At 47.7% G+C, this 21,401-nt stretch overlaps 1 protein-coding gene across 3 annotated transcripts in view; it reads right to left on the bottom strand.

Annotated features, from left to right (window-relative positions):
- LOC115097047 overlaps positions 1–21,401 on the bottom strand; it is a 175,401-nt gene that overhangs the window by 68,716 nt on the left and 85,284 nt on the right. The window lies entirely within an intron of this gene.

Consider the following 21,401-nt stretch of genomic DNA (forward strand, 5'->3'; position numbering starts at 1 on the left):
TCCTCCCTCATACCATGGGCGTGTGTCTGGACTGATCTGTGGTATACAGGAATGAAAATTAGCAGGTAAGAACCAATTTTCCTTTCCCTATACATACTCAGATCAGTCCAGACTCCTGGGATGTACCTAAGCCCACTAAACTGGGTGGGACTTGGAGAGTCCTGCTCGCAGAACACTTACCAAAACCAGCCACAGTCAGAGCCCCAACATCCACCCAATAGTGTCTGGTGAAAGTGTGTAGTGACTTCCAAGTCTCTGCCCTGCAGATCTCCTACAGCTACACTTGCTGATTTGTGCAATAAAAGCACAAAATCAGTTGAAAAATGGGGTCTAATGCCCCCGGGGGGGGGGGGGGGGGGCAGGAGCTGGTAGAGGAGAGTGCGTGGGACTCAAATCGGGGGGGGGGGGGGGGGGGGCCCTCCAAAAAAAAAAAAAAAAAAAAAAAAAATCGGGTCCTGAGGCTCAGGCTGCTCTGTAAAAGAAGCAGCCGAAAAACCCAAAATGGCCACTGTTCCCGCAGTTTGACGGCCCGGGAACAGTGTGGCCAAATGTTTAGAAGGCCTAGATTGAGTTCCTGAGGGCATGGGGGCTCTGAGGAACCTTCCCCCCCCCCCCCCCCCCCCCCCCCCCCCATGGCAAACATCAGGAACAAAGTCCCTCACGAGAGAGACGCAAGGAGGAATCCCAAGCCAGGCACAGTGGGGAACGCGGCATAGCTCCGATGTGGGAGAGGAGCAGCACTTAAAAATCAGCTGAGTTGCCGGGGCTGCAGGAGCGGAGGCAGAGACTGAATTCTGCACGCTCTTAACTCTCTCAGATGCTGCAGAACTTGAAAAGTAATGGAGAGAATTTTCTCTCTCTATTATCTGTATTCTATTGTTCCTGGGGTTTTTTTTGTTTTGTTTTGGGTTTTTTTTAACAGAGCAGGGGAAAGATCCCTGCAGGCAGCCTTAGGAAAAAATTCATCCCAGTGAAGGGAGAAGATTATGGAGAGGGAGAGAAAGAGATGCTGAACAGGGGGGGAGTGACTGGCACCACCAATATCCACCCCTGCAGCCGAGGACCACCGGGAATAGGGAGCCTAGGCTATAAGAAACAAGGGGCAAAGCCCCCCTAGGCCCCTGCAAGAGTAAGGAGACAGGACTGTCTCCTGTGAAAGCGATCCACAAAGTTCACACAAAACTCTTTTTTTTTTTTTAAATCAATAAAGAATAAATACTTGCTTGCTCCAAACAGCGTTAGAAGTAGAGGTAGAAAGGATCCTAAAAGGGACAGAGAATAAAGCAAACAGGGAACCACAGGGTGAGCTGTTCCACCTGCTGGAGACAGGCAAATACTGAAGGGCTACAGTGTAGGCTCTGTCCTCATATATGATACCCTTTCAGTTTTGGTCTGTCTCCATCTGTTGGACAGGAGGCTCAACCCATGGTCTGGACTGATCCGGGTACGTACAGAGAACCTTTTTTCTTCAGTTGGATCCTTCTTCCAATTTTTGAAGGATTTTTTTTTGGCTAAAATAGCCTCTTTCACCTCACTTTTAACCATGCCGGTAATAGTTTTGCCTTCCTTCCACCTTTCTTAATGTGTGGAATACATCTGGACTGCGCCTCTAGGATTGTATTTTTAAACAATGTCCCTGCCTGTTGAACACTTAACCTTTGCAGCTGCACCTTTCAGTTTTTTTCTAACTATTTTCCTCATTTTATCAAAGTTTCCCTTTTGAAAGTTTAGTGTTAGAGTTGTAGATTTACTTATTGTCCCCCCTTCCAGTTATTAGTTTAAATTTGATAATGTTATGATCACTATTGCCAAATGGCCCCACCACCGTTACGTCTCTCACCAAATCCTGCGTTCCACTAAGAATTAAATCTAAATAGCTCCCTCTCTTGTTGGTTCCTGAACCAATTACTCCATGAAGCAGTCATTTATTACATCCAGGAACTTTATGTCTCTAGCAAGTCCTGATGTTACATTTACCCAGTCAATATTGGGGTAATTGAAATCTAAACACACCAAAGCAAGGTGCTGCACTACAAGACAATTCAAGAACACAAAAGTGCAGAGCATAGAGTTTTTAGTCCTGATCAAATGAGATTCCAATCATTTTATAAGCAAGTAAGTTCTGAATTTTATTGCGGCAACTCCACTGCATGAATGTTAGCACAGCAAACAATTTTCAAGGTGCCCCAAAATGGACCCGTGTTTCGCCAGAGGCTGCATCGGGGGGACCAACAGGAATTCAATCTTGGTTCATATAGTAACAGGGAGTGCCCTGTTACTATATGAACCAAGATTGAATTCCTGTTGGTCCCCCCGATGCAGCCTCTGGCGAAACACGGGTCCATGTTGGGGCACCTTGAAAATTGTTTGCTGTGCTAACATTCATGCAGTGGAGTTGCCGCAATAAAATTCAGAACTTACTTGCTTATAAAATGATTGGAATCTCATTTGATCAGGACTAAAAACTCTATGCTCTGCACTTTTGTGTTCTTGAATTGGTAATTGAAATCTCCCATTATTACTCTTACCCAACACACATGGGATTTCTACCCATATAGATTCTACTGAGCATTTAGTCTCTTGTATGATCTTTATCCTGTTGGACTCTATACCCTCCCGGACAAGTGCCACACCCCCACCAAGATGATCCTCCCTATCATTGCGATATAATTTGTACCCTGATATAGCACTGTCCCATTGGTTATCCTCCTTCCACCAAGTTTCTGTGATGCCAATTATGTCAATCTCATCATTTACTGCTATACACTCTAACTCTCCCAGCTTACTTCTTAGACTTCTGGCATTTCAAAGTGTGTTTTTTGTTTGTATTAACAACCTGCTTTTCAGTTGTTAGGGATAAGAACATAAGAACATGCCATACTGGATCAGACCAAGGGTCCACCAAGCCCAGCATCCTGTTTCCAACAGTGGCCAATTCAGGCCATAAGAACCTGGCAAGTACCTAAAAACTAAGTCTATTCCATGTTACCGTTGCTAGTAATAGCAGTGGCTATTTTCTAAGTCAACTTAATTAATAGCAGGTAAATGGACTTCTCCTCCAAGAACTTATCCAATCCTTTTTTAAATACAGCTATACTAACTGCACTAACCATATCCTCTGGCAACAAATTCCAGAGTTTAATTGTGCGTTGAGTAAAAAGAACTTTCTCCAATTAGTTTTAAATGTGCCACATGCTAACTTCATGGAGTGCCCCCTAGTCTTTCTATTATCCGAAAGAGTAATTTGGAAATCATTAGCTTCGGTGATTTTTTACATATAGGTACATGTACTACGTTTGCTTTTATTTGAACCTCTCTGTTGGGATGCCCTAACTCTCCTGTTTCATTACTTTCCTTCAAGGATACATTTCTCCGTACTATGTACTGCTGAGTGACTGTCTGCTTTCCCCCTTGTTCTAGTTTAAAAGCTACTCTATCTCCTTTTTGAAAGTTAGTGCCAGCAGCTTGGTTCCACTCTGGTTAAGGTGGAGCCCATCCTTTTGGAAGTCTCCCCCTTCCCCAAAAATTTCTCCAGTTCCTTACAAAACTGAATCTCTCTTCCCTGCACCATCGTCTCAACCACACACTGAAAACTCTGGAGTTCTGCCTGCTTCTGGGGACCTGCATGTGGAACAGGAAGCATTTCAGAGAATGCCACCCTGGAGGTTCTGGAGTTCAGCTTTCTACCTAAAATCGGCTTCCAGAACCTCTCTCCCACATTTTCCTATGTCGTTGGTGCCCACATGTACCATGACAGCCGGCTCCTACCCAGCACTGTCTATAATCCTATCTAGGTGACGTGTGAGGTCTGCCACCTTCGCACCAGGCAGGCAAGTTACCAAGTGGTCCTCACGTCCATCAGCCACCCTATCTACATTTCTAATAATTGAATCACCAACTATAATGGCCGGCCTAACCCTTCTCTCCTGCGCAGTAGCCCTGGGCTTGTCCTCAGTGTGAGGGGACAATACATCACCTGGAGAGCAGGTCCTTGCTACAGGATCGCTTCCTGCTACACCAGGGTGATGTTCTTCTACTGGGAGACCTTTCTGATCCAAGGCAGCACTGGGGCTGCCAGACTGGATTTGGGACTTGGCTACTATGTCCCTGAAGGTCTCATCAATGTACCTCTCTGTCTGCCTCAGCTCCTCCAAGTCTGCTACTCTAGCCTCCAGAGGTCAGATTCGTTCCCTGAGAGCCAGGAGCTCTTTGCACCCAGTGCACACATACACTGGCAGGTAAAAAATCATACATGTGATACTCAATGCAAAAGACTGGAAAGCCCTCCTCTTGCTGCTGAACTGCTGCCTTCATCTCAGTTCGATGTTCACTAAAGATGACCCTGGAGAAGGACCATCGCTAAAGACATTTGAGGGGGGTAGAGTAGACGAAACTCCATTTACAGAAGAGATTGTATGGGAAGAGCTAGGAAAACAAAGTGGACAAAGCCATGAGGCCGGATGAGGTTCATTGGAAAATTGGTTCTTACCTGCTAATTTTCATTCCTGTAGTACAACAGATCAGTGCGGACTCCAGGGTTTATGCATCCTTACCAGCAGATGGAGACAGAGAAAGTTAAACTGACACTGCTTCATATTCCCTTGTGCCAGTTCCTCTGTACTGATCTGTACCCAAGCAAAAAACACTTGTTAAAAAAAAAAAAAAAAAACCCAACAACTTGTAACAAACCATTTAAACAAAATCAGAAAAATCTTAGACTATACCAAGAAAATTAGAGCTAAGCGAATGACTCTCCACCTCCATAGATCAGGCGGGTTCTGGACTGATCCGTGGTACTATAGGAATGAAAATTAGCAGGTAAGAACACATTTTCCTTTCCCTGTACGTACCTATAATCAGTCCAGACTCCTCGGATGTACCAAAGCTCCCTACTGAGGGTGGGACCTGGAGAGTCCCATGCGCAAGACACTCTCGCCAAATGACAGACTCCAGATCCCCTACATCCAGATGATAGTGCCTTGCAAAAGTATGCAGCAACTTCCAAGTCGCCGCTCTACAAATTTCCTGTGGAGAAACCAACTGGGCTCTGCCCAAGAAGCTGCCTCAGACCGAGTAGAGTGAGCCCGCAAACCTTCTGGCACCTGACAGCCTTTGAGAATGTATGCAGACCCAATAGCCTCCTTAAGCGACCTCGCAATGGTAGCCTTGGAAGCATGGGTAACTTTCTTCGAACCACTCCATAAAATGAAAAGATGATCAGATCTCCTACAATCATTCATGACCTTGAGATACCGCAGTAAAGCCCTAGGGACGTCCAACAGCCTAAGCTCCCATGCATGAGGCGCAGAAGCATCCAATTCCGGAAAGGCCACCAGCTCCACCGTCTGATTAACATGAAAAGCAGATACTACCTTCGGAAGAAACGATGGTACCGTTCGCAAGGACATTCCTGAGTCTGAGATCTGAAGGAATGCATCGCGGCAATATAAGGCCTGCAGCTCAATTCTCCTCACAGAACAAATGATTACTAGGAAGTCGACCTTTAAAGTCAAATCCTTAAGTGTTGCTCTGAGGATAGGTTCAAAAGGTACCTCACACAAACCTCAGAACAAGATTAAAATTCCAGGATGGACAAACTCTATTCACTGGAGGGTGCAAATTCTTTGACCCCTTGAATAAACCTAATCACATCAGGGTGAGCAGAAACCGTACCCTTCAACTGTTCCTCTTAAGCAAGCCAAAGCCGCTACCTGTACTCTAAGAGAGTTGAAAGCTAGGTCTTTGATTAAACCATCCTGAAGGAAAGACAAATGTCAGACAATGAAGACCGCAAGGCCTGAACTCCTTCAGCCATACACCATGTCTCAAAGACCTTCCAGACCCGGAAATATGACAACGAAGTCTACGTCAGTCTAGCTTGCAGAAGGATAGTTATGATTGCCTCTGGGTACCCTCTTCACCTCAAACTGCCACCTCTCAAAAGGCAAGCCACTAGACAAAAGTGATCTGCCTGGTCTGAAAATATGGGGCCCTGTCGAAGGTGGCGAGGAAGATGACTGAAGCGTAACTGTCTGTCCTCCGTCAAATTGACCAGATCTGTGAAACACAGGCTGACAGGGCAACTCCAGGGCTACCAACATCAAATCCTCCAGGTGCCTCTCTATCTGTCGCAAGATCTTGCCTACCAGAGGCCAAGGGGGAAATATGAAAAGTAGAACTCCCAAGGCCAAGTTAACACCAGAGCATCAACTCCCTTAGCCCCACATTCCCGCCTTCGGCTGAAAAAGCAAGATGCCTTCGCATTGAGACGAGTCACCATTAGATCCACATGTGGACAGCCACACTTCTCTCGAATAAGCTGCATCGCTGACTCAGACAATTCCCACTCAAATGGATCTAGAAGACTGCGACTTAGAAAATCCGCTTGGGCATTTTCAATCCCTGCAATATGAGATGCCGCTATCTGAACCAGGTGCTGATCCGCCCAAAGAATTAGCTCCTGAGCCACCGTTCGACTCTTGGTTCCTCCCTGCCAAAGACCCTCACTGAACAACCTTGAACCAAAGGTAGAAAGGCAAGTAAATCTAACCTCACTGCCCTGGTCTCTAAGCTATTGATAGACCAAGAGGCTTCCTCCGCCGACCAAGTGCCCTGGACCGATTGGGGAGCAGTATGACAGCGACAACCAGAAAGACTGGGCCCTACAGCTCGACCCCATGCACCAGATTGGAGATCTGTAGCCACCAAAACAGGCTGTCCCGTGCAAGATTCTCACGAGACACAGGCTGATGAAAAACCTCCGATAACAGATTCCACTTCGCCAACAGAGCCCTCTGTAGTGGTCTCACCTGTGCAAAGGCCCACAGTACCAAATTCAGGATTGAAGCCATTGAACCCAGGATCTGGGTACGCTCAACTTTAACAAGCGCCAAACTTGTTTCTGTAACATGCACACTCTCCCCTCCATCAGGAAAACCTTGCCTTGCCTTGTATCGAACTGAGCCCCCAGATATTCGAGAGTCTACAGGATTAGGTGGCTTTTTGCCAAATTCACAACCCAGCCTAGCGATTCCAGAATATGAATCACCTTCTGCACTGCAGTGCAACAACTGGCCTCCCACTTTGCCCTGATAAGCCAATCATCAACATAAGGGTGCACCAATACTCCCTCGTGCCATAAGGCTGCTACCACAACCATCATGATCTTGGTGAAGGTATGGTGTACCGTGGCCAGCCCAAAAGGGAGAGCCTGAAACTGGGAATACTGACCCATTACCATAAATCTCAGATAACGCTGGTGATCCCAATGAATGGGAATACGCAGGTACGCTTCCGTCAAGTCCAAAGAAGCCAGAAACTCCTGATTGCACACCACAGCAATCACTGACCACAAGGTCTCCATGCGAAATCTTGGAACCTTTAACGCTGCATTTACCCGTTTCAAGTCCAGAATGGGGCAAAAGGTACCCTCTTTCTTTAGAACTTCCAAGTAAGTGGAATAGTGATCTTTTCCTCATTTGTCCTCAGGAACCGGAACCACGGCCCCTAAGCTCTGCAAAGTTTCCTGAACCGCCTGACACTTTTCCAACAACCCACAGGGGGAGGACCAGAGACCAAAAACAGGTCGTTAATGGGACGCGCAAATTCTAACACATAACCGTCTCTTATTACACTGAGAACCCACTGATCTTGAGTGACCTTGGCCCACTCCCCGTAAAATCGAGCTAGACGACCCCCTATAAAGGAAACGACGGAATGGACCAGCCTTGCCTCATTGTGAGGATTTTGGCCCTGTAGCCCACTTCCAGTGGAAGCTCTGAAGGGCCGACGACCGCCATGAAAGGACTGTCCCCAGCCTGACCTCGAGGAGAATTTCTTCTGCACTACTGGGGCTCCTCTCTCAGGACCAGACCTGCTGCCTTCCGGAAAACGCAACCGTGATGGAAAAGGCTGCTTGCTCTTAGGCCTGTCCTCCGAAAACTTGTCACCTTACTCTCACCTAGTTGCTTCATCAATTGCTCCAAGTCTTCCCCAAATAAGAGCCATCCTTTGAAAAGCAGTGAAGCCAATTGGGACTTAGATGAGACATTCGCCGACCAATTACGCAGCCACAATAACCGTCTGGCTGACACAGCGGATCACATAATACGGGACAAAGTCCTCACCAATGAAAAATAAAAGAAATAAAACTAAAAAAAAAAATTGACGCCGATAAACTCAGTGTTGATTTTTAGCAGCGAACAGTAGTCACGAAAACCAGGTTTATCGGCATCTGTTTTCATGACTGGCGTATGGCAGTCATGAAAACCGATTGGTTTTGCGTTAGCAAGGAAGCGCTAGGGTTGCACAAGCGACCCTAGCGCTTCCTTGCTAATGCGACCCCCTCATTTAAATATTGCATGGTGACCACCTTGGGGGCACCTGGGGCTGACTGTTCAGTGCCCGCTTTCTACGCAAGTTTATTGCATCGGCCCCTTAGAGTAGAGGGCAACAGGAAAATAGAGCCCTCCGCTGTAAAAGCATGCTGACCAATACTCATACAATGGTATCCCATCCTACCATGGCAGCACACCTGACCTCATTCGCCATGCTTGAGGGTAGAATCCCAGCGCACAGCAAGGACCGAGCACCACTTGCTAGAGTCAGTGGCTGCACACTACCAAAAGGCATAATCACAAAATTTGTGATGACGCCTTCCTCACCAGTGTATCCCAGTACTTTATGGTGCAGAACTGATGAGGAGACAGACCTTGATGAGATGATGGCAAAACCCTGGCATGGCTGACAACTGCTCAGACAGGGAGAATGCCGCTTGCCATCGCCATGCCTTGCCATACCCGACCACATATGATGCACGCCACTGTCACACTAACTCCCAGTGGAGTGCTTTGGAACACTGTCACTACAGCATCCCCAGTACCACTGAGGCTCTGGGTATGGCATGGTGGAGGGTGGCATTCTATGGTGTCGCCACCCCAGTACCTGATAATTCTCCAAGAGGCTGAACACAGCCCCTGAAACTGCGTAGGGAATGGCTCACAGCTGTTTTCCTCATGGATCAAGAGCAACAAACTCTATGGCAACCGAGTGCTCTGTGGTAGTGTCTCATAGAACAAGAGCAGCGAACTCTATGGCCCATAGTGCTCTGTGGTAGTGTCCTTCAGCATCCGACTGCATCCACTGGTGCCCACAATGGTGATGGCACTCACAGGACTCATAGCACTTTCATGCTCACCAATGATGGATCATATCACGGGCACCAAGCAAAGCTGCGCCCAGGGTTTTGACATTGCTTGACTGAATTTTGATCAGTTTGGCAGTATATAGCGCCATCCCTGGCACCTCAGACACCTGCAGACCTCAATAGTCCAGCGGCACTGATAGAGACCCTGATGCCCAAAGGCATTGGACTGGCGGTACCACGCATGCAAGGGGCACCTGCAGGCAGAGGCTCTGCATCCATGTCATAACTCATTGGTGCCCAGAGTAACCTATGACTGCCAGTGTCATCGACTGTTCCCCTTGGCTCAACTATCCATCCGAAGACATCGATGCTGTGAGCTCAATGGCGTCCCTTGCCAGCAGCTATGGCTGACGATAGCCTTGCAAAATGAAAATTGGTTCTTACCTGCTAATTTTCGTTCCTGTAATACCACAGATCAGTCCAGAAAAGTGGGTTGTGTATCCTTACCAGCAAGTGGAGTCAGAGAACAATTAGAACTTTGGGCACTGCTACATAACAAGAGTGCCACCTGCAGTCACTCAGTATTGACCTGTACCCAAGCCCATGCTATCAGAACTAAATAACAAAGGGTAGCACCCAACCAAATTTCCAGACTTCCACTTCGCCGCTGGCAAAAACCAGACCGAACAACTGCTAAAAAAAAAAACTGCTCCATGAATCATGTCTGCAAAAAAAAAAAGCTTCAACAATAAAAAACTTAAGCAGGTTCTGACCAAGACAGTCTTTCAGTATCTGAAGAAAGGGGCGGGCCTCTGGACTGACCTGTGGTATTACAGGAACGAAAATTAGCAGGTAAGAACCAATTTTCATTTCCTGAACATACCCAGATCAGTCCAGAAAAGTGGGATGTACTCAAGCCACCCTATACTGGGCGGGAACCCGAAAGACCTGCATGCAGAACACTCTCACCAAAGAACGATTCATCAGAAGCCCTAACATCCAATCTGTAATGCTTAGCGAAAGTGTGTAAAGAGGACCACACAGCTGCCCTACAGATCTCCTGAGGCAACAATAATTGACACTCTGCCCAGAACGTAGCCTGGGCTCTGGTGGAATGAGTTCTGAGACCCAAAGGAACTTGATGACCTCAGGCAATGTATGCCGAAGCAATGGCTTCCTTAATCCAACGCGATATGGTTGGCTTAGATGCTTTGTCACCCTGCTTAGGGCCCCCGAAGAGGATGAATAAGTAACCTCCAGGTAACGTAAAAGAACGCGTCGCACGTCCAAAAGATGAAGATCTCTACCCTGAGAGGATTCCTGAGACCACTGTGGAAAACCTGGAAGTTCGACCCTCTGGTTGACATGAAAGGCTGAAACGACCTTCGGGACAAAGGACGGGACCGTACGAAGCGACACCCTATCATCATAAATTCGAAGACAGGGATCCTGACATGACAGGGCCTGTAATTCCGAAATCTGACAAGCGGAACAAATGGCCACCAAAATCACCATTTTTAGGGTCAAATCTTTCAGAGAAGCTCACCGGATAGGCTCAAAATGGGGTCCGCATAGTACACGAAGTACCAGGTTCAAACTCCAATCCGGACAAATAGAATGGACGGGAGGACGCAAATGTTTAACCCCTTTGAGAAATCGGGAAATATCCGGGTGAAGTGCAAGTGAACGGCCATTAACTCTGCCCTGCAAAGCATCAAAAGCCGCTACCTGTACCCTAAGGGAAATGAACACTAATCCCTTAGCGAGCCCCTGTTGCAGAAAGTCCAGCACCCGAGAGACATCCACAGACAACGGATCGCAGGCCCACTCATGACCCCATGACTCAAAAAGCTTCCAGACTCTAACATAAGCCACAGAAGTGGCCGGGCGTCGAGCCCGAAGAAGGGTGGAAATGCCCTGCTCAGAATAACCCTTCAAGCGTAAACGTCGCCTCTCAAAAGCCAAGCCGTGAGAGAAAAGTGATCTTCCAGATCTGAAAATATGGTCCCTGCCGAAGAAGATGCAGCAGATGAGCGAGCTGCAATGACCTTCTAGAGCCATGTGAACCAGATCCGCGAACCATGGGCGTCGTGACCACTCCGGTGCTACCAGTAACACCCTGCCCGGATGGAGTTCTATTCGATGGAGAAGACGCCCGATGAGGGGCCACAGCGGGAAGGCATAAAGCAGAATCCCCGTGGGCCACGGACACACCAGTGTGTCGAGACCCACTGAGTCCCGCTCCTGCCGGCGGCTGAAGAATCGGTCTGTCTTCGCATTCGCCTGAGTTGCCATCAGATCCAGTTGTGGCATGTCCCATCTGGTGCAAATTAGGTTCCACGCTTTGGAGGATAGTTCCCACTCTCCTGGATCGAGTTGCTGTCTGCTGAGGAAGTCCGCCTGTACGTTCTCCACTCTGGCGACATGAGAAGCGGCAATTCCCTTGAGATGATGCTCCGCCCAGGCAAACAGGAGTCAAGCCTCGAGAACCACTGCGGGACTTCTTGTCCCTCCTTGACAGTTGATATAAGCCACCGTCATCGCATTGTCGGAGAACACTCGAACCATTTTGCCCTGAATCCAGGGTCAGAATGCTTGTAGGGCAAGTCTAACAGCTCTTGTCTAGAAATGACTGATGGACCAAGATCCCTCCGTCGGCGACCATAGCCCTTGGGCTGATCTGTCTGTATACACCGCGCCCCAACTGCAAAGACTGGCATCTGTGGATATTATTAGCCAATGCGGAGGGTCCAAGTCCACCCCCCGGCTCCAGAGTGTCGCATGATAGCCACCATGACAAACTGGCTCTGGATTCTGGCAGAAGAGGCATTGGCACATGAAACTGTTCCGACACCGGACTCAATCGTGACAAAAGCGCACGCTATAACGGTCGTAAGTGAGCGAACACCCATGGCACTAAGTCCAAGGTGGAAGCCATGGATCCCAGAACTTGTAGGTGATGCCAGACGGTGGGATTCTTCTGCTGAAGCAGGGCTTGGACCTGGCTTTGCAACTTTGTTACTCAGTCTGCCGCCAGAAATACCATGCCGAGCAAGGTATCGAACTACGCTCCCAAGAAAACCAGATCTTGGGTGGGTTGCAAATCACTCTTCTGAACATTGACAACTCACCCAAGCCCTTTAATAAGGTGAGCAACACCATACAAACAGACCTCTCGCAGTCCTCCCGAGACTTTGTGCGAATCAACCAATCGTCCAGGCATGGATGGACAAACTTCCCTTCCTTGCGAAGGAAGGCAGCTACCACCACACCATCACACCTTGGTGAAAGTTTGAGGAGCTGTGGCTAGGCTAAATGGAAGGGCCCGAAACTGGAAGTGCTGTCCCAAGACCTTAAAGTGCAGAAACCTCTGATGGCTCAACCGGACTGGTATGTGTAGATATGCCTCCTTGAGGTCCCAGAAACTCTTTTTCGGACTGCAGCCATTACCATCCTCAGGGTCTCCATTCGAAAAACGAGGGATCCGAAGACAACGGTTTACCTTCTGCAGATCGAGAATGGGCCGAAAGGTGCCCTCCTTTTTGGGAGCCACAGAGCCTTTTAATTAACAGGTAAGGCCACGGCCTTGATGAGCCTCTGGAACGGGAACGATCGCCTTGAGCTCGAGAAGGCGCTGGCGTGAGATGCCACGCGGGACTCCCCAAATCTCCTGAACTGGTCACGAGAACTCTAGAGCATAGCCGTCTCTGATCGCTTCCAGGACCCAGTGATCCGAAGTGATTCTCGCCCATTCTGTGTAAAAGTTGGATAATCTGCCTCAAACAGCTTCAACAATGGAATGGGTGCCCGTGACTTCAGTGGGAGGATTTACTGTTTTCGGCACTGAGCTTTCCAGAGTCTCTGCCGGAGCGGCGACCACCGCAAAAGGACTGCTGGCGTCCCGGAATCTATTTGGAAGTAGAAGGCACGTATTACCTGGTGGTTCGGTACCAGCGAGAGTCCCGAAAACGAGCCAGAGGCGGAAAAACCGTCTTGGAAGACCTATTATCTTCCAGCAACTAATTGCCCTTGGACTTTCCGAGCAGCTTTACCAGCTTATCAAGGTCAACCCCGAACAGCAGCTTGCCTTTAAAGGGGAGGTTACAAAGCTGAGACTGAGGACAAATCCGCTGTCCAATTTCGCAGCCATAGAAGGCAACGCACTGCCACCACTGATACCATACTCAGAGCTGACGTCCGCACGAGGTCATACAGCGCATCCGGCACATAAAGCAATGCACGCCTCTAAATGAGCGGCCTGAAGCGCTCCGCTGCCACCGGAAGCGAAGGAGGTGGTGGAATCTTGAACCCAACACAGACACACCCTCTGCATAAGCTAGCACAAACTGCCGCCTGAAGACTTAAGGCAGCTACTTCAAAAAACTCGCTTTAGCTGGATCTCAAGCTTGCGGTCTTGCATGTCTTTCAGTGCCGCAGCCCCAGCTACTGGGATGGTGGTCTTTTTAATGACTGCCGAAACTGCCGCATCTACCTTTGGAATCTTCAGAAGATCCAAAATATCCGAAGACATGGGGTAAAGCTTTGCCAAAGCCCTGCCCACCTTCAGTCCTGCATCAGGAGTATCCCATTCCCGGGAGCCTAGTTTGCGGACCTTTTTAGGTAACGGAAAAGAAGTTTTCAGACCTCGGATACCATCGAGGACAGGATTAACTCCCTCATTGTTGGACTCCATAAGAACATAAGAAAATGCCATACTGGGTCAGACCAAGGGTCCATCAAGCCCAGCATCCTGTTTCCAACAGTGGCCAATCCAGGCCACAAGAACCTGGCAAGTACCCAAAAACTAAGTCTATTCCATGTTACCATTGCTAATGGCAGTGGCTATTCTCTAAGTGAACTTAATAGCAGGTAATGGATTTCTCCTCCAAGAACTTATCCAATCCTTTTTTAAACACAGCTATACTAACTGCACTAACCACATACTCTGGCAACAAATTCCAGTGTAATTGTGCGTTGAGTAAAAAAGAACTTTCTCCGATTAGTTTTAAATGTGCCCCATGCTAACTTCATGGAGTGCCCCCTAGTCTTTCTACTATCCGAAAGAGTAAATAATCAATTCACATCTACCCGTTCTAGACCTCTCATGATTTTAAACACCTCTATCATATCCCCCCTCAGCCGTCTCTTCTCAAAGCTGAAAAGTCCTAACCTCTTTAGTCTTTCCTCATAGGGGAGCTGTTCCATTCCCCTTATTTTGGTAGCCCTTCTCTGTACCTTCTCCATCACAATTATATCTTTTCTGAGATGCGGCGACCAGAATTGTACACAGTATTCAAGGTGCGGTCTCACCATGGAGCGATACAGAGTATTATGACATTTTCCGTTTTATTCACCATTCCCTTTCTAATAATTCCCAACATTCTGTTTGCTTTTTTGACTGCCGCAGCACACTGAACCGACGATTTCAATGTGTTCCAATAATTAGATATGGAACCCAACACTGTAATTACAGCATGGGTTATTTTTCCCTATATGCATCACCTTGCTCTTATCCACATTAAATTTCATCTGCCATTTGCATGCCAAATTTTCCAGTCTCACAAGGTCTTCCTGCAATTTATCACAATCTGCTTGTGATTTAACTACTCTGAACAATTTTGTGTCATCTGCAAATTTGATTATCTCACTCGTCGTATTTCTTTCCAGATCATTTATAAATATATTGAAAAGTAAGGGTCTCAATACAGATCCCTGAGGCATTCCATTGTCCACTCCCTTCCACTGAGAAAATTGTCCATTTAATCCTACTCTCTGTTTCCTGTCTTTTAGCCAGTTTGCAATCCACGAAAGGACAGCGCCACCTATCCCATGACTTTTTACTTTTCCTAGAAGCCTCTCATGAGGAACTTTGTCAAACGCCTTCTGAAAATCCAAGTATACTACATCTACCGGTTCACCTTTATCCACATGTTTATTAACTCCTCCAAAAAAGTGAAGCAGATTTGTGAGGCAAGACTTGCCTTGGATAAAGCCATGCTGACTTTGTTCCATTAAACCATGTCTTTCTATATGTTCTGTGATTTTGATGTTTAGAACACTTTCCACTATTTTTCCTGGCACTGAAGTCAGGCTAACCAGTCTGCAATTTCCCGGATCGCCCCTGGAGCCCTTTTTAAAAACTGGGTTTACATTTGCTATCCTCCAGTCTTCAGCTACAATGGATGATTTTAATGATAGGTTACAAATTTTTACTAATAGGCCTGAAATTTCATTTTTTAGTTCCTTCAGAACTCTGGGGTGTATTCCATCCGGTCCAGGTGATTTACTACTCTTCAGTTTGTCAATCAGGCCTACCACATCTTCTAGGTTCACCGTGATTTGATTCAGTCCATCTGATTCATTACCCATGAAAACCTTCTCCATTACGGGTACCTCCCCAACATCCTCTTCAGTAAACACCGAAGCAAAGAAATCATTTCATCTTTCCGCGATGGCCTTATCTTCTCTAAGTGCCCCTTTAACCCCTCGATCATCTAACGGTCCAACTGACCTCACAGGCTTTCTGCTTTGGATATATTTTAAAAAAAGGTTTTTACTGTGAGTTTTTGCCTCTACAGCCAACTTCTTTTCAAATTCTCTCTTAGCCTGTCTTATCAATGTCTTACATTTAACTTGCCAACGTTTATGCTTTATCCTATTTTCTTCTGTTGGATCCTTCTTCCAATTTTTGAATGAAGATCTTTTGGCTAAAATAGCTTCTTTCACCTCCCCTTTTAACCATGCCGGTAATCGTTTTGCCTTCTTTCCACCTTTCTTAATGTGTGGAATATATCTAGACTGTGCTTCTAGAATGGTATTTTTTAACAATGACCACGCCTCTTGGACATTTTCTACTTTTGTAGCTGCTCCTTTCAGTTTTTTTCTAACAATTTTTCTCATTTTATCAAAGTTTCCCTTTTGAAAGTTTAGCACGAGAACCTTGGATTTGCACACTGTTCCTCTTCCAGTCATTAAATCAAATTTGATCATATTATGATCACTATTGCCAAGCGGCCCCACCACCGTTACCTCTCTCACCAAGTCATGTGCTCCACTGAGGATTAGATCTAAAATTGCTCCTTCTCTCATTGGTTCCTGAACCAATTGCTCCATAAAGCTATCATTTATTCCATCCAGGAACGTTATCTCTCTAGCATGTCCCGATGATACATTTACCCAGTCAATATTGGGGTAATTTAAGTCTCCCATTATTAATGCACTACCAATTTGGTTAGCTTCCCTAATTTTTCTTAGCATTTCACTGTCCATTTCACCATCTTGACCAGGTGGACGGTAGTATACCCCTATCACTATAATCTTCCCCGACACACAAGGGATTTCTACCCAAAAAGATTCAATTTTGTATTTAGTCTCATGCAGGATGTTTATCCTGTTGGACTCTATGCCATCCCGGACATAAAGCGCCACATCTCCTCCCGGGTGCTCCTCTCTGTCATTGCGATATAATTTGTACCCCGGTATAGCACTGTCCCATTGGTTATCCTCTTTCCACCATGTCTCTGAGATGCCAATTAAGTCTATATCATCATTCACTGCTATACATTCTAATTCTCCCATCTTACTTCTTAGACTTCTGGCATTAGCATACAAACATTTCAAAGTTTGTTTTTTGTTTGTATTTTCATTCTGCTTTTTAATTGATAGGGGTAAGTTAGAATTTTTTAGCTCAGGTGAGTTTTTAGTTACAGGCACTTGGACTATTTTTCTAATTATTGGAACCTCACTGTCGGGATGCCCTAATTCTAATGCATCATTAGTATCCTTTGAAAATACCTCTCTCCGAACCATGCGCTGCTGAGCGACTGTCGGCTTTCCCCTTTGTTCTAGTTTAAAAGCTGCTATATCTTCTTTTTAAAGGTTAGCGCCAGCAGTCTGGTTCCAACCTGGTTAAGGTGGAGCCCATCCCTTCGGAAAAGACTCCTCCTTCCCCAAAACGTTCCCCAGTTCCTAAAAAAACTGAATCACTCTTCCTTGCACCATCGTCTCATCCACGCATTGAGACTCCGGAGCTCTACCTGCCTCTGGTGACCTGCGCGTGGAACAGGGAGCATTTCAGAGAATGCTACCCTGGAGGTTCTGGATTTAAGCTTTCTACCTAAGAGCCTAAATTTGGCTTCCAGAACCTCCCTCCCACATTTTCCTATGTCGTTGGTGCCCACATGTACCACAACAGCCGGCTCCTCCCCAGCACTCTCTAAAATCCTATCTAGGTGACGCATGAGGTCCGCCACCTTTGCACCAGGTAGGCATGTTACCAGGCGATCCTCACGCCCACCAGCTACCCAGCTATCTACATTCCTAATAATCAAATCACCAACTATGACGGCCAACCTAACCCTTCCCTCCTGGGCAGTAGACCTTGGGGAGATATCCTCAGTGCAAAAGGACAATGCATCACCTGGAGAGCAGGTCCTTGCTACAGGATCCTTTCCTGCTGCACCTGGTTGGTGCTCTCCCATCATGAGACCTTCTTCCTCCAAGGCAGCACCAGGGCTGCCAGTCTGAAGTTGGGACTTGACTACTATGTCCCTGAAGGTCTCATCTATATACCTCTCTGTCTGCCTCAGCTCCTCCAGGTCTGCCACTCTAGCCTCCACAGATTGGACTCGTTCTCTGAGAGCCAGGAGCTCTTTGCATCACATGCACATGTACAACTTCTCACCAGTGGGTAAAAAATCATACATGTGACACTCTATGCAAAAGACTGGGAAGCCCCCCTCTTGCTGCTGGGACTGCTGCCTTCATCTCAATTTTGATCAGTTCCTAGTTAAGTTTTGGGTTGCTATGGGAGTAGGAATGTGTCTAACGTCCTTTAAATGTATTAGTGAATTTACTATGTGTCCGGTAGTGGCCTACCGGGGTCTGATCAAATTCTCAATAAAGGTTTTGTTGTTTTTTGTGAAAGTGGCACCTGCCTATAAATTAAGGGATGAGCTAGGGGTGGGAGGGATGAGCTAGGGGTGGGAGGGTTGGGAAATACAAAGTCTAACTTCAGTTAGTCAGCCAGAGTGACTCATTGCTCTCTTGATTAACAAATGTTGGTCCCTATTCAAACCCAATTACACTACCTCAACACCTTTCCAAGGTGAGTAACTGAGCTGAACTATTCAACTTTTTTACTTAGGTATACACTGCTCCTAGCTTATTTCTAGCTTCTGGCTACTTTTTTTTTTTTTGGGGTGGGGGGTTCAATACAAACACTCAGTTTGTATTAAATACAAATATTCAGTTCTTTAAAAGTCTGCAGAACACTCAGTTCTGCAGAATTTTAAAAATAAACACACTGCCTAGTGCTTACTAGCTACCTTATTGACTATTTAAAAATACAGTCTAACTTGTTTATTCACTGCCTTTCTGACTATTAAAGGCACAAACACACAAACATACTAAATAATATTCCCAAATAGTTAACTTTGCCCCAATACTTTTAAAAAAGACAATGTCCCAAGCAAAACCTTACTGATTCCTTTCAGCCACCAGCAAGGTGATCCTCTCCTCAGTGTTCCCACTGGAATGTCCTCCTGAGAAACTTTAAGCCCCAGGACGTCCAAGACCTGTGGAATGAGAGGACGGAGCTCTTCACGCTTGAAAAGGGCAGATCACGCTGGGATCATCACCCTCCACTGGAGGGAGGGAGTCACCATCCAGATCATCAGGATCCACATCCCCCGAATCCAGAGTCAGATCCGGGTCTACTCCCGGACCCGTCCCAGAGTCTGCCGCAGCGTCTGCACCCGCTCCCGGGTCCTGTGGCACTCGGAGGGAATCCCCTGTCTGGGGAGATGGATCCCCCGGACGCTGCTGCGCATCTGAGCCTTCTTCGCCGGAGGCACCGACAGGGTTCCCATATGTCCAAGCCGCTTCGGTACCGCTTGCCTCCTAGCCAGGAAGGCTTGGTGCATAAGTAAAATAAATTCCAGGAAAACTCCTCCGGGTCTCCTGTTTCCTCAGGAGAATCGCGTGGGGGGGGCATCTTCCGCAACATCATCCCCCATAGGGGCCAAAACGGGCGGGGAATCCTCCTCAAGTGACCCGTGGAGCAACGCCTTCCCACCCCCCCACCCCACCCCCGCAGGGGGGGTTTCGGTCAGCCCCGACTAGCCCTCCATGCCGGAGGAGTAAGCCACACTAAGGGCAGCCGAGTCCAGTGCCTGCCCACGCACACCACAAGCACGGCAGGCCAGTGATTTTGTACGAGGGCCCATTAATTCGGCCGCGCAGCCATGCAGTCTGCCTGAGGGGAGAAAAAACAGCTGTCGGCAAAAAACGCAAGGCCAAAAGAAAAACAAAACAGTCCCCAGCACAGTAGTGCTGAAACGCAGCGAAAAAACGGTGAAATGCGCTGAAAAATACACCGGCTGAAAGCCCAACTCACCCGGAGCCCCGGGCTAAGAGGGAATATGCTGCTCCTTTTTTTTGAAACGGCTGCTATCCACAGCCTCTCTCTCAGAATATCCGCTGGCTCAGCTCCCCCCCCCCCTTTTTTTTTTTTTTTAAACTTTATGAAGCAGCAAAGAAAGGCAGAAGGAAAAGGAGCAGCTATAGCAGCTTTGGTGTGAAGTAACCAGGAGCCCCTGGCCTTTCACTCCCAAGAACTTGCGGGCGAAACACAGACAGGGGTGTCCAACCCCTTGGACGCCCGGCTTCCAGTGAGGGATGGCCTACGAAGGTGCCTAACACCTCAGGAAGCGCAGCGAGAGAAAGGAAAAAGAAATCCCTGAAAAAAAAAATACTAAGTAACTATGAATCAAATAAAACTAGTCGGACTGCAGGAGTGCATCTCTACCACCTGCTGGAGTCAGAGAAATACTGAGTGACTGCAGATGGCACTCGTTAGGTAGCAGTGCCCAAAGTTCTAATTGTTCTCTGACTCCACCTGCTGGTAGGGATACACAACCCACTTTTCTGGACTGATCTGGGTATGTTCAGGAATGCTCATTAACACAGACAGTGCACAAATCCAGGCAGGGGCTCCAATGTCCCCTGATCCCAGTGGCTCAGGACCTCTGAGATCATTGGCATCCATGGTGCCCGATAGCCGTAGGCCAGTGATGGGACAGCACAATGCCCCCTCAGGCCCCTGTCGGCACACCTCCAAGAAGCCTCAAGAGCACCAAACCACCGTGCCTGGATGCCTCTGTGTACCAAGTTGCCTGAGTAAACAGCAACCAAGGCGCTCAATCCGTTCAAAGGCCAAAGTCCCCATCACTCGAGGGCTTCAATGGTACTCGAAAGCTCTCAAAAGCCCCAAGTGTTGACGGCCTCAGGGTCGACAAGGGCGCTCAATGGTGATCCCAGTGTCTCGTTGGTGGTGCTCGACACTGTCACGAGTGGAAACGAAAGGCATCAGTGGCTCACACGCCCGATGGCCTCCATGGTGCACCTTGATAGCATCGAGGCAGCTCCACAATGTGACAGCCCTGAGGGCGGCCACAGCATCAAGGCGACGTACCTCAATGGCATTGAGGGTGGTCACTCATGCACCTCAATGGCACCAAGGATTCAAGGGGGACCATAGCCTTGATGGCAGACCTGGTCTCTGACAATAGAGGTCAGTGTCGCTACTCAGCCACATCGAGGCCCAAGGCGCTCGATGACTCACTCCGGTGCATCGGGACTCCACGCCCACAGATGCCTATGGCACAGAAGGCCCTTAAGTCATTGAGGGCGGTCATGACCCAGATGGCATCAAGGGCAACCCAGCATGACCATGGTGGTCAACAGCAGTCCTGGTCCCCGATGCGATTCTGACATTGATGTGTCAGATCAATGGTGCGCTGATCACATGTGCACAGGAGGAAACTGTTACTGGGCTTGGCACCAAAGATGCAACCAGCAAGCTGCTTGCCCAGGCTCCTGCTCACCCTCTCTCACAAGGAGACTGCACTGCCATATCACTGGCAAGCAGGAGGGGAGGCTAAGTCATCCAGGATGCCTACTCATGGAGACTAGTTCCTATGAATGTGGGGAGGATGAGCTCTCCCTCCCACAGGAACAGTGTGGTCCTTGATCTCTGCACTCTCTGAACCTCCATCGATGCCAATTGATCAGTCAAATAATGTGAAACTCCTGCCTTGGTAGGGCTCGGTAGCCAACATGGATTACCCATGGTCTTCATTCAGTCCTGCCAGCACCTGACAAACAAAAACAGACAGAAAACAGACAGGGCAAGGATAGATGCTAAACTGCTGATGCAGTGTTTTTTGTTTTTTTTTTCAATAAGGGATAGAAATAG

The sequence above is a fragment of the Rhinatrema bivittatum genome, chromosome 8 (genome assembly GCF_901001135.1).
Source record: "Rhinatrema bivittatum chromosome 8, aRhiBiv1.1, whole genome shotgun sequence".
NCBI lineage: Eukaryota > Metazoa > Chordata > Amphibia > Gymnophiona > Rhinatrematidae > Rhinatrema > Rhinatrema bivittatum.